At 49.8% G+C, this 14946-nt stretch overlaps 1 pseudogene across 1 annotated transcript; it reads right to left on the bottom strand.

The window, feature by feature from the left end:
- Positions 1–8361: 8361 nt before the first annotated feature.
- On the bottom strand, positions 8362–11330 carry LOC308572393 (T-complex protein 1 subunit theta pseudogene; annotated as a pseudogene). Its single transcript, XR_014013405.1, has 2 exons — positions 11142–11330; positions 8362–10068 (listed from the first exon to the last, which is right to left on the bottom strand). The product of XR_014013405.1 is annotated as a T-complex protein 1 subunit theta pseudogene (transcript).
- Positions 11331–14946: the final 3616 nt, after the last annotated feature.

Raw genomic sequence — 14946 nt, 5'->3', positions numbered from 1 at the left:
GGCGCCACGGCAGCAAGCAGTTCCTGAAGCCAGCCACAGCCAACTGCGCTACCAGGCCGGCTCCGGGATGCTGAGGCTGCCGCTGCCATGTTTCCTGGGGACAGATTTGCAAATCCTGGGACTGTCCCCGGGAACCGGGGACGTCTGGTAACCCTAGTTTAACATGAATTTTACCTCTCTTTTTTTATATAAATATTTATTAAGATTTTACAAATTATAACAAACATAACAATACACACACACACAAACAAAAATAACATAAAAAACAACAAGTATAATTTCAATACCTTATTTTCTTAAAACTTATTTCACCGACCTCCTCATACCTCCCCTTTCTGCGTTCCCATTTAAAAAATTTAATTCAGCAAGTCCTCACCCTTGATTTTATCTAATTATCATCCTTACTTTCCTTTCACTTAACCTTTACAGCTCTACTCCATTTAATTTTAAAAGCCACATTATTCTAAAATTCATAAATTTTACAATATTTCTTAAGATAGTTCTTAAATTTCTTCCAATCTTCTTCCGCTGTCTCTTCTCCCTGGTCTCGGATTCTGCCAGTCATTTCTGCAAGTCCCATATAGTCTATCACCTTCATCTGCCATTCTTCCAAGGTGGGTAGATCCTGTGTCTTCCAATACTTTGTGATGAGTATTCTTGCCACTGTTGTAGCATACATAAAAAATGTTCTGTCTTTCTTTTGCACCGACTGGCCGACAATGCCCAAGAGAAAGGCCTCTGGTTTCTTAGGGAAGGTATATTTAAATACCTTTTTCATTTCATTATATATCATTTCCCAGAAAGCCTTAATCCTTGGGCACGTCCACCAAAGGTGAAAAGAAGTACCTTCAATTTCTTTACATTTCCAACATTTATTGTCAGACAAGTGGTGAATTTTACCTCTCTAACGAGAGCCATGGATCCATAAAATGCAAGCAATAAACAATGTACTGCAGTCACACAATCAATCAATCAATCAATCAATCAATCAGTAGCTGAATAGGGTTCCACGCAGTCACAAAAAAAAGAGCCGCAAGAACAAAAACACAAAATAAATAGCAAAAACAGACAGACCTCAGTGTAACACTCCAAATGGAGCACGTTCAGCTACTGAAAAAAAGTTCACAAACCGGAACACTTACTTCTGGGTTTGCAGTGTTTGGGTTCCAAGTTGTTTGAGTACCAAGGCGTTTAAGAACCAAGGTACCAATGTGGAGCCTGCCAGTTCAGGACCATGGCATCCTGTTGAACAGCTCTGACCCTCAGAAATTTCTTCCTAATGTTGAGTCTGTTGCAGGAATTTATGTATAGGTTGGGGGGGGGGTGTTGCCCCTCCAGCAGATATCATGAGCACGCAGCCCACTACCAAAACCAGCACAATCGCTTTTGTGACTTTTGTGATTTGTCCCCACAAAACACTTCATCACAGTTTCTTCCTATTTATTCAAAGGGCCTTTGCTGCACAATACCAAATGTAAGAATTCACTGATAAATGTATCTATGTACCGGCTCACTGGGAAAACTTCAGAAATTCATTTAGACCTGTGAGCTCAGCTCCTCAGCAGCCCCTCTGCCTGAGTGATCATCCCTGGCATCCTGATACCTGAGTGCCAGACAGGTAGCCATTCCAGAAAGAACAAACCCAGATGAAGAGAAAAGGGTGGGATTAACTTGGCTTGGAAACAGGGAAATGTAAATATCTTTTTTGTTCCACTTGATGGGTGTTTGGTGGAGGGAAAGGGGAACCATGGGGCAGGGTCCAGGATGCTCAGATTACGGCCACCAGACCTCCCCTTTCATGATGTAACCGTGATGTATGAGTGATGTAGTTTGGGGGGGGTGTAACATGGGGCTTAGCAACTAATAAAAGTTTGGGGGCTCTTTTGTTCAGGGCTTCCATCTTGTTCCACCTGGTGGCAGGTGGGAGTCCTGTCACGGCAGTCTTCAATAAAGACCAAGCCTACTGGCTGCTGTTTTGATCTGGTATTCCTGGCTGCGGTCCTTGTTTTTTGTCCAAGGGAGCCCTCAGATTTCTCCGTTAACAGTTTGGGGCCCTCAGATTTCTCCGTTAACAAGTCCGAATCTCTTGCCATTTGAACCCTTTGGTTTGTGTCCTGCCCACCACCTTGCACATGGTGGGAGATATATTAAGATGGCTCCACCATCTCCTCTTTTCCACGCGAAACAGACCCGGGTACCACAACTGTTCCTCACCGGGCTTGGTTTCCAGACCCTTTCACCCTCATTTCAACTGGGCTTGCGCAGGAGAACCTCGCCGGGATCCTGCTGTGTGCAGCTTATCTTTTTTCATCTCCATCCGCGCCGGCCTCACCAACGCCCGGCCTCAGCCAAACCAGTCAACATCTGGGTCCCCAGGCCGGCGCCCAAGACAGATCAGCCTTTTCGGTTAGCCGCGCGTTAATATAATTGATTACCGCGAGACGGGCCTTATTTGCGGGGGCCATTTAGTTAATTACGCCTGGATGGGGGAAGCGCGCTCGCTAATTGCTGCTCTTGGTCGGCGCCGCCAAACGGACGCAGGTGCAGCTATGCCAGAGAAGCCTTTGGAACGGCTGGTTTGCGCCGGCGGCTGAGAGAGTTGGGAGCCACAGAACGAAGCCCTGCTTCTCCTTCGCCTGCCCCCCCCCCCCCGTTACGAATCAGGAGACCCTCTCCTCCAGGGAAAACCTAGGGAATAAGCAGACCCAAAGGAGGCGGCAGGGCTTCCGGATTTCAGTTGCTGCAGAGTGCAGGGGGGGGGGAGAGGGGTCTTGCGTTCTAATCCTGCTTGCGAGTTTCCCATTGGGGCATCTGGTTGGTCACTGTGAGAACAGGATGGTGGACTAGGTGGGCCATGGGCCTGATCCTGCAGGGCTCGTCTTATGTTCTTAAGACTGTAAATACACATTCAAGCTAGGGAGACTTCCTGAGGAACGGCTAAGGGAGCTGGGCATGTTTAGCCTGGAGAAGAGGAGGTTAAGGGGTGATATGATAGCCATGTTCAAATATATAAAAGGATGTCACATAGAGGAGGGAGAAAGGTTGTTTTCTGCTGCTCCAGAGAAGCGGACACGGAGCAATGGATCCAAACTACAAGAAAGAAGATTCCACCTAAACATTAGGAAGAACTTCCTGACAGTAAGAGCTGTTCGACAGTGGAATTTGCTGCCAAGGAGTGTGGTGGAGTCTCCTGCTTTGGAGGTCTTTAAGCAGAGGCTTGACAACCATATGTCAGGAGTGCTCTGATGGTGTTTCCTGCTTGGCAGGGGGTTGGACTCGATGGCCCTTGGGGTCTCTTCCAACTCTGTGATTCTATGTTTCTATGATTCTGGTTTGGCTCTGGAAAAGGACGTGGATGGGATTGGGGAGCTCTGGGCTGTAATGTTGGTGCACAAGAGATAGCACGGTCTGTATCCCCTGGAGCAATTGTTGGGGGGGGGTGCATGGCAGAGAAAGAAAGGGTATGGCGGGAATTACTGAAGGAGCGTCTCCACCCCCGTTCTTCAGCCCGGACACTGAGGTCCAGCTCCGAGGGCCTTCTGGCGGTTCCCTCGCTGCGAGAAGTGAGGTTACAGGGAACCAGGCAGAGGGCCTTCTCGGTGGTGGCGCCCGCCCTGTGGAACGCCCTCCCATCAGAAGTCAAGGAAATAAACTACTAGCTGCCTTTTAGAAGACATCTGAAAGCAGCCCTGTTTAGGGAAGTTTTTAATGTCTGATGTTTTATTGTGTTTTTAATATTGGAAGCCGCCCAGAGTGGCTGGGGAGGCCTGGCCAGTTAGGCGGGGTACAAGCACAGTAATAAATTATTATTATTATTATTATTATTATTATTATTATTATTATTAAGACCCAGAGGGGAAATGTGCATGGCTCAGGGCCTGCGGAACTCCCTCCCACAGGAAGCAGTGCCGGCTACCAACTTGGACACCTTTAAAAGCGCATTAGACAAACTCCTGGAGGAGAGGGCTGTTCATGGCTGCCAGCCACGTTGGCTGTGCCCTGCCGCCACACTCAGAGGCAGCCAGGCTTAGGGATACCAATTATGGGAGGCCGCAGGAGGGCAGAGGACGCTTGTGGTCAGACCCTGCTTTAGCACTTCCCCCTGGGGCATTGCTGGGTGAATGGGATTGCTGGGCAGGGCAGAGGCGAGCCCATGGGGGCAGGGTGAGCCTCCCATGGCAGGCTGCTTCCTGGGCAGGTGTGTGTGTGTGTGTGTGTGTGTGTGTGTGTGTGTGTGTGTGTGTGGAGCCTCGCCGCTTTGCCAGCAGCCTTCCTTCCTTCCCTCTTCCTTTTGACAGTGTGATGGCCTGGGACTCGGACTCGGAGCCAGAGGAGTCTCAGTCCGCACGAGATCCATCTAGTCTAGGGCCTGATCCTACCCCAGTCAAGCTTGCAAAAATCTATCATTTGCCCGATAACAAATGTTGGAACTGTAAAGAAACGGAAGGTACATTCTTTCACCTTTGGTGGACGTGCCCAAGGATTAAGGCTTTCTGGGAGATGATATATCATGAACTGAAAAAGGTATTTAAATATACCTTCCTGAAGAAACCAGAGGCCTTTCTCCTGGGCATGGTCGGCCAATTGGTGTTAAAGAAGGATAGAACTTTTTTTATGTACGCTACAACAGCAGCAAGAATACTTATTGCAAAGTATTGGAAGACACAAGACCTACCCACTTTGGAAGAATGGCAGATGAAGCTGATTGACTGTATGGGACTGGCAGAAATGACTGGCAGAATCCGTGACCAGGGAGAAGAGTCGGCAGAAGAAGACTGGAAAAAATTTAAGGACTATCTACAAAAATATTGTAAAATTAAGGAATGTTGAATGATGTTGGAGTGAACTTAAGTGGTTTCAAGCTGTAATTATGATAAAATGACTTTCTTTTTGTAAGTAAGAATTTAAAGCTACAACAGTTTAAGATGTTGAGATAAGGATTTGCTGTATAAACAACTCAAACTGGGTATACAAGAAGGGGAGGTATGAGGAGGTCGTTGAAATAAGTTACAAGAAAATAAGTTGTGAGATGTATGTGTTTTTAATATTTTTATGTTTGTTTTTTCTTTTTGTTTGTTAAAAATTGGAAACTTTAATAAATATCTTTTAAAAAAAATAGTCTAGGGCCTGATCCTGAAGAGCCCCAGTCTGCACAGGTTCCCCTGCAACAAGCACCAGCTGGGCCGAGTCAGGGGCCTGATCCTGCCCTGGCTCCAGATGCGGGGATGACCTCGTTGCCTTCAGCTGGGCCATCACTTACAGCTGCTCCACTACCGGTTGGGTCAGGAGGGGCTAAGGCGGCCTCTGGGTCTAGTAACCCACCGACGTCTCCCGAGCTGCAGAGACTGAGGTCGGAGAGAAGGAGAGACCCGAGTACTTGCAGGAGGAGTGCTCACCTTTAGGCGAAACAGGGAGGTGAGTTGCCGGGGGATCAGGACCGGCCGTTACCCCGACAGAGATAAAAGGCTGTCGGACCCTGCCCCAGGTTGCGGGAGCAACGTTGCTGTTTGCCAGAGACCCTGTGCCTCACCTTGCCTGGTTTCCTGCCTTGGCTCTGTTGGACTGACTCCTCGCAGAACCCTTGGATATGGGACCAGACCTGGACCGCATTACTCAGTTTACCCCCGGGCCCAGCACAGACAGTTCACTGGAGGCTCCCCGCCCCCCGGAACCATTCTGGGGGGGTGGGGACGGTGTGCTGCTCTCCCGTGACTCCCGAGCCTCCCCTGAACTGTCAAAACGAAGGGGGAAGGGGGCAAGGCGGCGCAGCTCTGCCCTTCCCCCCGATGGCTCGGGGTAGGCTTGGGAGTCGCAGACAGGCGGCACCGAATGTCACCCCCCTCAGCGATGACACCCGGGGCGGACCGCCCCCAACGCCCCCCTTCCTTCACTCCTGGGACAGAGTGGGCCATTGGCTTGATCCAGTTCTGATGCTGTTATGCCCCCCGATGGCTTCAGCCCTGCCCACTGCTGGTGTCCTGAGTCCCAAGGCATCGCCAGGCTCAGGTGTGGGATGCTGGCTGATTGACAAGGAGGGGAAACAGAAGTGAGACGTGGCGGTTGTGGGGGGGGGGAGAGGCTGAGACTGGAGAACAGAGGCCTCTTCCCGGGACTTGGCTGCCCTGACAGAGGGAAGCAGGACTCCCCTCTCTGTTCTTCTCCCCCCGGGGAAAGGAGCATAGGCCCACTGCTGGAGGGGTGGAAATCAATGGCTTATTCCCCGGGACCTGGCAGTGCTTCCCTCGCTGGCCACAGATGCATCTAAATGCCCTGCAGTCTCGTGAGTGAGCATGCCTCGTCCCACATTTAAAAGTTTGGTAGGTGGGTGTGCCGACCTGTTGGGACAGCTTTGTTGCTTCCATGCAGTTCTGAGTATGGCGGCTTCCGGGACTCAGTGCCCGTGGCTCAGTCTGTTATCCCTTCTCGGCCGCAGCAGATATTTGCCCCATGCTCTGAAACTTTTGCCGCCATCTCCCTGCTTTGCTTTGCTACTGCTCCCCACTGAAGATGGGAAGAGAAATGCCAGACCATCTCTGGTGGATGACATTGGACGTACCCATGGCAGATTTGCAGTAGCTGGCCTAACACCAGATTTCTGAGTGTGGGGATGGACTTAGGTAATAACGGCGTCCTGAGCAAGGATGAAATCCACCCCAATATTTATTATTTTTACAATACAGTGGTACCTCAGGTTAAGTACTTAATTTGTTCCGGAGGTCCGTTCTTAACCTGAAACTGTTCTCATCCTGAAGCAAAGTTTTTAACCTGAAGCTCTATTTTTGGATTAGCGGAGTCTGTAACCTGAAGCGTATGTAATCTGAAGCGTATGTAACCTGAAGCGTATGTAACCTGAAGTGTATGTAACCCGAGGTACCACTGTAATTCCTTTTGGTGCAGCTGCTTTCTAATGGATCTTCTCAGTAGCTACTCATATAAATATAGGTTTTATTATATTATTATAATTTCACGCCACCTCACCATAATAATAATAATAATAGTAGTAATAATAATAATAATAATAATAATAATAATAATAATAATTATATATTATCTATACCCCACCCACTCTTGTTGCCCTGTGCAGGGAAACCACCCGCACAGCCCTAAATCTGGGGTGGGAGATTAAGTGGGGCAGATTGTTGGTTCGATGTGAAGGGAAGGGTGAGGTTTTGTTTATCTGCTAATTACTGGGTGTTTGAATACTGCTAATGTTGTTTGCTACTGTTTATGGGTCTGGTTTGCTGCTATTGTTTTCCCGTAAGTTGTATTCTGTATGAAATGTTAATGTATTATATTATCCCCGCTTTTCCTGCTATGCTTTTATGCGTGGGCCTATATTTTTCTTTAATGCAAGTTCCTTAGAGACCTGCGGATTACAAGCGACTTATAGATTGTGTTTTTCTTTTCTTTTGTCATGGGCTGGACAGGGGGAGCCAGGTTCAAATCCTGACATGGTCATTTGTGAAGCTCAACCACTTCCTCTTCCCTTGCAGGTTTGTTGTGAGGGTGAGGTGGGAGGTGCAAATGCCAAAAGCCAATCAGGAATAATTTCCTCTCCATCCTCCCAGCTGGAACCTGGTGCCCAAGCAGAGGTTCTGGCCTACAACTCCCATCAGCCCTAGGCAGCACGGCTTGATGGGAGTTGTAGTCCAAAACCTCTAGCTCTGCACCAAGCATTCTGGTCTCACTTTTCTCCTGAGTTCTCTGTCCAACCAGGGCATGTAGCAGCCAGGGTATTGTGCAACTAATGGGCTGAACGTCAGTGCTCTGGCTTAGCCTTATCTCCTCCCCATAACGACACGCTGATCTCAGCTAATTTGCACAATACAGTGGTACCTTGGGTTACATATGCTTCAGGTTACATACACTTCAGGTTACAGACCCAGAATTAGTACCTCGGGTTAAGAACTTTGCTTCAGGATGAGGACAGAAATCGTGCTCTGGTGGCGCAGAAGCAGCAGGAGGCCCCATTAGCTAAAGTGGTGCTTCAGGTTAAGAACACTTTCAGGTTCAGAACGGACCTCCGGAACGAATTAGGTACGTAACCAGAGGTACCACTGTATATGGAGCAGAATTTGGGCTCCCTTCGCCCAGCATCCATATTTATCATTTTTGTTCAGCGGGAAAGAAAATCAGCTGTGATGACCTGCTGTTGCAGGCGGTTGGACCAGATGACCCATGGGGTCTCTTCCGATGCAAAAGTTTCATGAGTCCGTGAAAAGCGTATTCTTGGCAAATAGGACAGTCATGTTTCTCTTGCCCACTTAACCAGATAGGCAACCCCAGAGGGTGTGTGTGTGTGTGTGTGTGTGTGTGTGTGTGTGAGAGAGAGAGAGAGAGAGAGAGAGAGAGAGAGAGAGAGGCCATTGTACTTTATTGATAAGGTGACATTGGCTAGTATCCAAGACGTCAATCCAACGCGTCTGGTTCTTGGTCCCAGTTAGGGTTCTCCCCTCTAGGCTTGGGCCCGCCACTCTTCTTGGCCATCATGACCTCGCTTACCCCCAGCAGCGTGACGGCCGTCTGGGTCGCAAGCATGATGCCTCGGTACTTCACCAAGAACGGGTCGAACAGCCCTTCCTTGGCGGCATCAATGGTGCCCGCCTCCTCGCTCGCCAGCCTGAGGCCCGTGTTCTGGGTGCCCAGTTGGTGCTGCACCTCAATCTTGGCCATCACCTCGTTGACCGGCAGGCCTGCGTTTTCCGCCAGGGTAGCCGGGAGGGTCTTCAGGGCCTGGGAGAACTCCAAGATGCCGTACTGCTCGGATCCAGGGAAGTACATCCCCAAGGTACTGAGCCGCACTGACAGCGCCATCTCGGTGGCCCCGGCGCCAGGGAGCAGCCGGGCGTCGCTGCCCAGGACCTTGTAGACGTTGATGCCATCGTGGATGGCCTCCTCCACACAGTCTAACATCTCCGTGGTGGCCCCTCTGAGCATGATGGTGACCACAGGGCAAGCGATGCCGTCTTGGCTGAAGACGACCACGCTGGTGCTGCCAATCTCGCTCATGTAGACGCGGCGGCAGTGGCCCAGCTCCTCGGGCGCCGGCGGGGTCACGGTCAGCAGCAGAGTGGCCCCCACCGCCTTGCAGAGGTGCTGTAGCTCCATCCGGGAGCGCAGCCGGACGACCATCAGTCGGTACCGGTTGGCGTAGAAGAGTGCCAACTCGTGTACCTTGCCCCCGACCACCACCACGGTGACGCCGGCTCTGGCCAGGTCCAGAATCCGCTGCTCGATGATGTTCTCTTCGCTTTTGCTGAAGAGCTTGATGTCCGACGCGCTGTGGAAGACGACGGTGCTCTTTGCCTCGAAACCGGACGGGCCGAAGGAGCAGGAGTAGGCCGCAATGCGAGCCCTCTCCACACGCCGGACGATGCCTTCAGCCTCCGCGCAGACGACCACCCCTTCCACCACGCTGGAGTCGGCCACCCCGCCGCCGAGGATCTTGCAGACGCGGATGAGGTCCGCGTTGAAGGCCGCGCGATCCGGCGGCAGCACCAGGATGCACGCCTTGGCCACCAGCCTGGCCAAGGCTTTCTGGTGGCCGAAGACCTTGCTGCCCACGGCAGCCTGCAGGACCCACAGTACCTCTTCGACGTCACGCGGGTTCTTCAGGACATAGCAGGACAGGCCGGGGAGCAAGCGTAGGACCTCCTTGCAGGCCATCTCATAGCCGGCCCGGATGTGGACCACCGGCAGCCCTGAGTGCAGGAGCTTTTCGGCGTTCTCCAAGAGCGCCCCGGCCAGGAGGATGACGAAATTGGTCCCGTCCCCCGTCTCCACGTCCTGCGTCTCGGCCGCGGTGCGAAGAAGGCAGGCCACCGGGTTCTCCAGCTCCAGCTCCCGGAGGATGGTGGCCGCATGGGAGGTGTGGAAGTTCTTGCCGAGGTGGTTGACCACCAGCTTGTTGCGGCCCAGGGGGCCGTAGCAGGTGCGCAAGGAGCGCACCAAGGCCTTGCAGGCTGTGAGGTTGCTGAAGAGGGTTTCCTGCAGGCCGCTGAAGTACTTCATGCCCGCCTTGAGCATCTGGGGCAGCCCGGGGGCTTGGGGTACGTGGGCAGCCATCACCTGTGGAGGGAGAGGCACAGGGTGGGCTTCAGTGTTTGGAAAGTCCACCTGGCAACGGGAAAGCACCATCCCCAGCCCCTTGGTTTTGGAACGCTTTGCTTTTAGAATGGACTTCCAGAATGGATTAAGTCTGAGAACCAAGGTACCACTGTATATGGATACTTTGCCCTAGCGTATGAATTTTTGAATGCATTATGTGGCTGGAAAAAGGCATGGTAAAATCCAAGAAGGGCACGTTGTGAAGGACGGCTTGTGTCTTGATTCGTGTGTCATTTTGGGAAATGCGAACAAAGTAAATTTGCCTTTTTAATGCGAAGTGGATCGAATTTCTCCCCCCTGCCCCTGTTATGGCTCCCAGGAACCCTGTGCAATGTCCCCTCTTTTCCCCTTCACACCCTGCCTCAAAACCCACCTTTTCCACGGAGCCTAAGAATGTATATTATCACTTAGCTCTAAGGCTTTACCTGCTGTTTATACAGACTGCCTTGAAATCTAACCCGATGGAAGGTTTTAATAAAACGCATCTGTGTTGCCAGGGGTGGACTTTGGTTCTGTGGCACCCTGTGCGAGGACAAAATTGGGCACCCCCAAATGGATCTCCTCAGTTATAGATCTTCTCAATTTTGCACCCCATCAGCTCGGCGCCCTGCGTGGGGGAACCATCCTAAATCTGGTGCCAGTTTCAATGTAATACTTGCAGATTCGTCCTTGTTTATGGCTGCCTGCATTCCCTTCCCCTTCCTCTGTTCCTTTGGGTTATTTGTCGTATTGTAGGTCCCTTGCGGGCAGGGACCTGACTGCTTAATTTTTGGCAACAGCACACTTTCCACAAGTGCCACGATACAGATTAAGATGTGTGCGTCTTATACCAGCCGTCCAAAATTGCTAAGAATATGGCTGTGTCAAGCCTCAAGTTTAACCCTGTGGGCTGCTTTCCCTTAAAGGAAAATAGATTGCCGGTGGTTAATTCCTCCCCACTTCTCTCTAAAGACTTGGGGCTTTAGACAGCCTGAAAACCACACCCCTTCACTTGCCCCTACAACCTTCTGCCCGTGCATCAAGTGGCAACCTACTGGAGGAAGACGAGAAGAGACGCCTGGAGATTGCCAGGGACCTCCGAGGTGCCAGGACTCGGCTGGCAGAATCAGCCGTTTAACGGCTGCTTCTGGGGTGGGAGGTCGAGGGGGGTGATGTCACAGTGGCACATTCCAGCGGGCACAGAGCACCTTCCTGTGAGGCCATGTGGCGACCCAGGCACAAAGTAACCCTCCTTGTGCACTGTTCCTGCCGACTGCCAGCCTAGCTTCTGATACACAAAGCATGCCTCTGCTGGGGTAGACTGCAACTGGACGAGATGTAAAGGTGCAAAGGGGCTCATATCTATAGTGGTACCTCAGGTTAAGAACTTAATTCGTTCTGAAGGTCCGTTCTTAACCTGAAATTGTTCTTAACCTGAAGCACCACTTTAGCTAATGGGGCCTCCCGCTGCCGCCGCGCCGCTGGAGCACAATTTCTGTTCTCATCCTGAAGCAAAGTTCTTAACCCGAAGTACTATTTCTGGGTTAGCGGAGTCTGTAACCTGAAGTGTCTGTAACCCGAGGTACCACTGTATGGATGTCACAGGCTTCAGAGTTGTCCCAAGACATTTTTGCACCTGAGCCAGTAAAAAAGGGAAAAAAACCTTTTATCATATGTGGTGGAGCTGTAAAGTAATAAAAAAATTCTGGGAAATGATCTGTAACGAAATGAAAAAAAAAATGTTTAAAATAACCTTTGTTTAAAAAAAACCCAAAAGCTTTTTCTATTAGGAATTATAGGTGCCGAGATCCCAAAGGACCAGAAAAGACTGTTCATGTATGCAACAAGATCTGCATGGATGCTCCTAGCCCAGAGATGGAAGGAAGAGACAGCCCTGACCAGAGAAGAATGGCAAACCAAGTTGACGGACTATGCCTAAATGGCAAAATTAACTGGGGAGCTTAGGAACCAAGAAGACAAGAACTTCAAAAAAGAATGGGATAAGTTCATAATTTATATACAAAATCATTGTAAGCAGGTTAAAACATTGGCAGGGTTTTAAACACACTTGTAATTTAACAGAATCGAGGGATAATTTAGAAAGATTTTAAAAAATGGAGAAGTATTGATATGCAATTGAAAATAGGCTCAATAGGACCCATGGTGGAGTCAGGAAATTCAGAGTAATCTTGATATTTGGATTCGGAAATTGGCTTTGTTGTATGCTTATATTTTTTGAAAATCAAAGATGTATTTCATAAAAGGGGAAAAAATAAAACCTTTCACTAATGACGTGGGGTGCAATCCATTACGACACACTCCTATGGAAAACCTGTTGAATGGACTGTGGCTTGTCATTGCCTCTTGTAAGAATGTAAAAATAAAGCAGCTGGATCAGGCCTCTGGCCATAGGGGGTCTCACAGTGGCCAGCTAGATGCCTCTTTCGGGAAACCCGCAAGCAGAATCCGAGCTCAACAGCTCTCTCTCTCCCTCCAGCAACTGCTGACCCTCCATGTGTCCCTATTTTCCAGGGACAGCCCCGGATTTACAGAAGCCGTCCTGGTTTCTGATTTGATCCCGGATTGTCCTGCTTTTCCTTCTGATGTCCCTATTTTCATCAGAGAAATGTTGGAGGGTATGCAGCTGGTACCCAGAAGATCGCGGCCTTCAGCCACAGAGGCAGAGCCGAGCCATTGTGGCTAGCGGCCATCGACAGCCCTCTCCTCCGTGAATTTGTCTAAATGGATTTGCAGCTGGAAGACTTAGCCAGTTGGGGCTGGCTGATCTCTCCCATCCCTGGTCTTTAACCGAATGTAGGGAAGGTGCTGTTTTGAGGGTTTAGGGCAGGGTTCGAGGAGAGAGTTACTACCATATTGTGTTTTTGGGGGGAGCCATAAGGAAAATAATGGAGCCACCCCAGGAATCGGTGCCATTTTGGAATGGGCTAGATTAGATGCTCTGCTTGTGTGATGGCGAAACTCTGGGACTGTGCTGATTCCGCCGTGGGGCAGGCGTAGTTTGGGATGGCCTCTGTTATGTACTGAGTTGAATAGGATCCAAACTGCAGCAGTCTGATTGGTCCTAGAACAATAGGATCCAAAATGCAGCAGTCTGATTGGTCCTAGAACAATAGGATTCAGAATGCAGCAGTCTGATTGGTCCTAGAACAATGCAGCAGTATGATTGGTTGGCAGGAACCACCCAATCCTGCTCCAGATAGAAGTGAATCCGCAACCTGATTGGCCTACAGGAGAATTCCGGAATTAGCCAATCACGTGCAGCCCATTGTGTAAATAATGTATATAAAGCAGATACTTTCGGGAAACAGTGGTACCTCGCAAGACGAACGTCTCGCGGCTTTGTTTCCTTTGTCTAAAGTTAATTTATTTTCCCTTCAATTTTTGAACTGCTCTTTACAGTATGTGTGACTTTAAAGAGCAGTTAATAAACTGTTGTTGTACCAAATTTGGCTTTGTTTCGACTTTTTTTGACCATAGGAACGCATTAATTGATTTTCAATGCATTCCTATGGGATTTCGTGCTTCACAAGATGAAAAATTCGCTAGACGACAAAAATTGCGGAACGAATTAATTTCGTCTTGCGGGGCACCACTGAACTTTCATTCCTCCTCACCACTATGAACTGAATAAAGAGCATGAAATCCACTCTTGACTCTGAGTATATTTCAGCCTTCTTCTCATAACTGTTTTTCAAGCCATCTGTCCAAAATCCAGCAAAACGGACTTGAACAAAGACACCGCTGGGGTCCTGATGTTACCCTGCAAGGGTAACTGGGTGGCACTGGCTGCTCTGAACATTCCCACCGCTCTGTGGTGAGCCAGATGGGTGTGCCAAACAGGCCTCAGAGCATGCTGTGCCCTGGCATTTTGTCAGAGGGTGGCATTCTCCCACCCGCTTGTAATGGGGTACTTAGAAAGTCATCACTGGGCAATTTACCTAATGATGCCCCTCGTGTGAAGACTTTAATGACTTTGGGTTTGTTTGTTTTTTAAAAAAAACATCCCTTCATTTATCTAGGCCACGTGAATTTCTCAGCCGGCAGCTGGACTGTTTGGGTAGCAACAAGACAGCCGGACCGACTTTAGCGTCCAAGGAGAATTTTCTGGGCACGCCTAAACGAACAGCCTGTGTTCCCTGCGCTGGAAGAGCGAGTCGGCGTCTGGTAACGCAGGGGGTTTTGGACGGCAAGGAATCCGAAGTCTCTGGGAAAACTTAGCACCATTGTTTTCGTTCTGCGGTGGCGTTGAGGAGAGGGCTGAACCCCTTCAGGGCACACCCAATGCACATTTAAAGCACACAGCTTCCCCCAAAAGAATCCCAGGAGCTCTGCAAGGGGGGAACTACAGTTCCCATTGTGATGTACTGAAGATCTCACCCTGGGCCAGCAGGGGGATACTGTAGATAGTTCAGGTCCTCATATGCAAATAAGGGATCGAAAGTGACGTTCAGTGATTGGATAGTTACAGAAAATGGTTACTGCTGCGTTGTACTGGAGCTCTATATAAGCAGGCTGGCTGAACCCTTCAGTTCAGTTCTGTTCTGGCCTATGAATAAACAAGAGCTGTTTGAAGAATCGCTGTGTCGTCTGATATGTTCACCCACAACTTAACACCCATGATTCCCTTTTTTTGGGGGGGGGTGTTACATGCGCATTGAATCCTCATGGTCCCTTCCAACTCTATGATTCTATGATTCTTCTGGGGTTAAGCTTGGGCTGTGCATCTTAAAAGCCACAGCTTCAGACTTCCTGCTTAGACGGAAACCGTGGCCTCAGATTTAGCCTTGGCACAGGAATCCCAACTTGCCCCCCCCCCGCCAGCTGAGGGTTCTTCCCCCT

This window comes from Podarcis bocagei (genome assembly GCF_964188305.1).
Source record: "Podarcis bocagei genome assembly, chromosome: 13".
NCBI lineage: Eukaryota > Metazoa > Chordata > Lepidosauria > Squamata > Lacertidae > Podarcis > Podarcis bocagei.
This window is presented reverse-complemented; position numbering and strand designations above follow the sequence as displayed.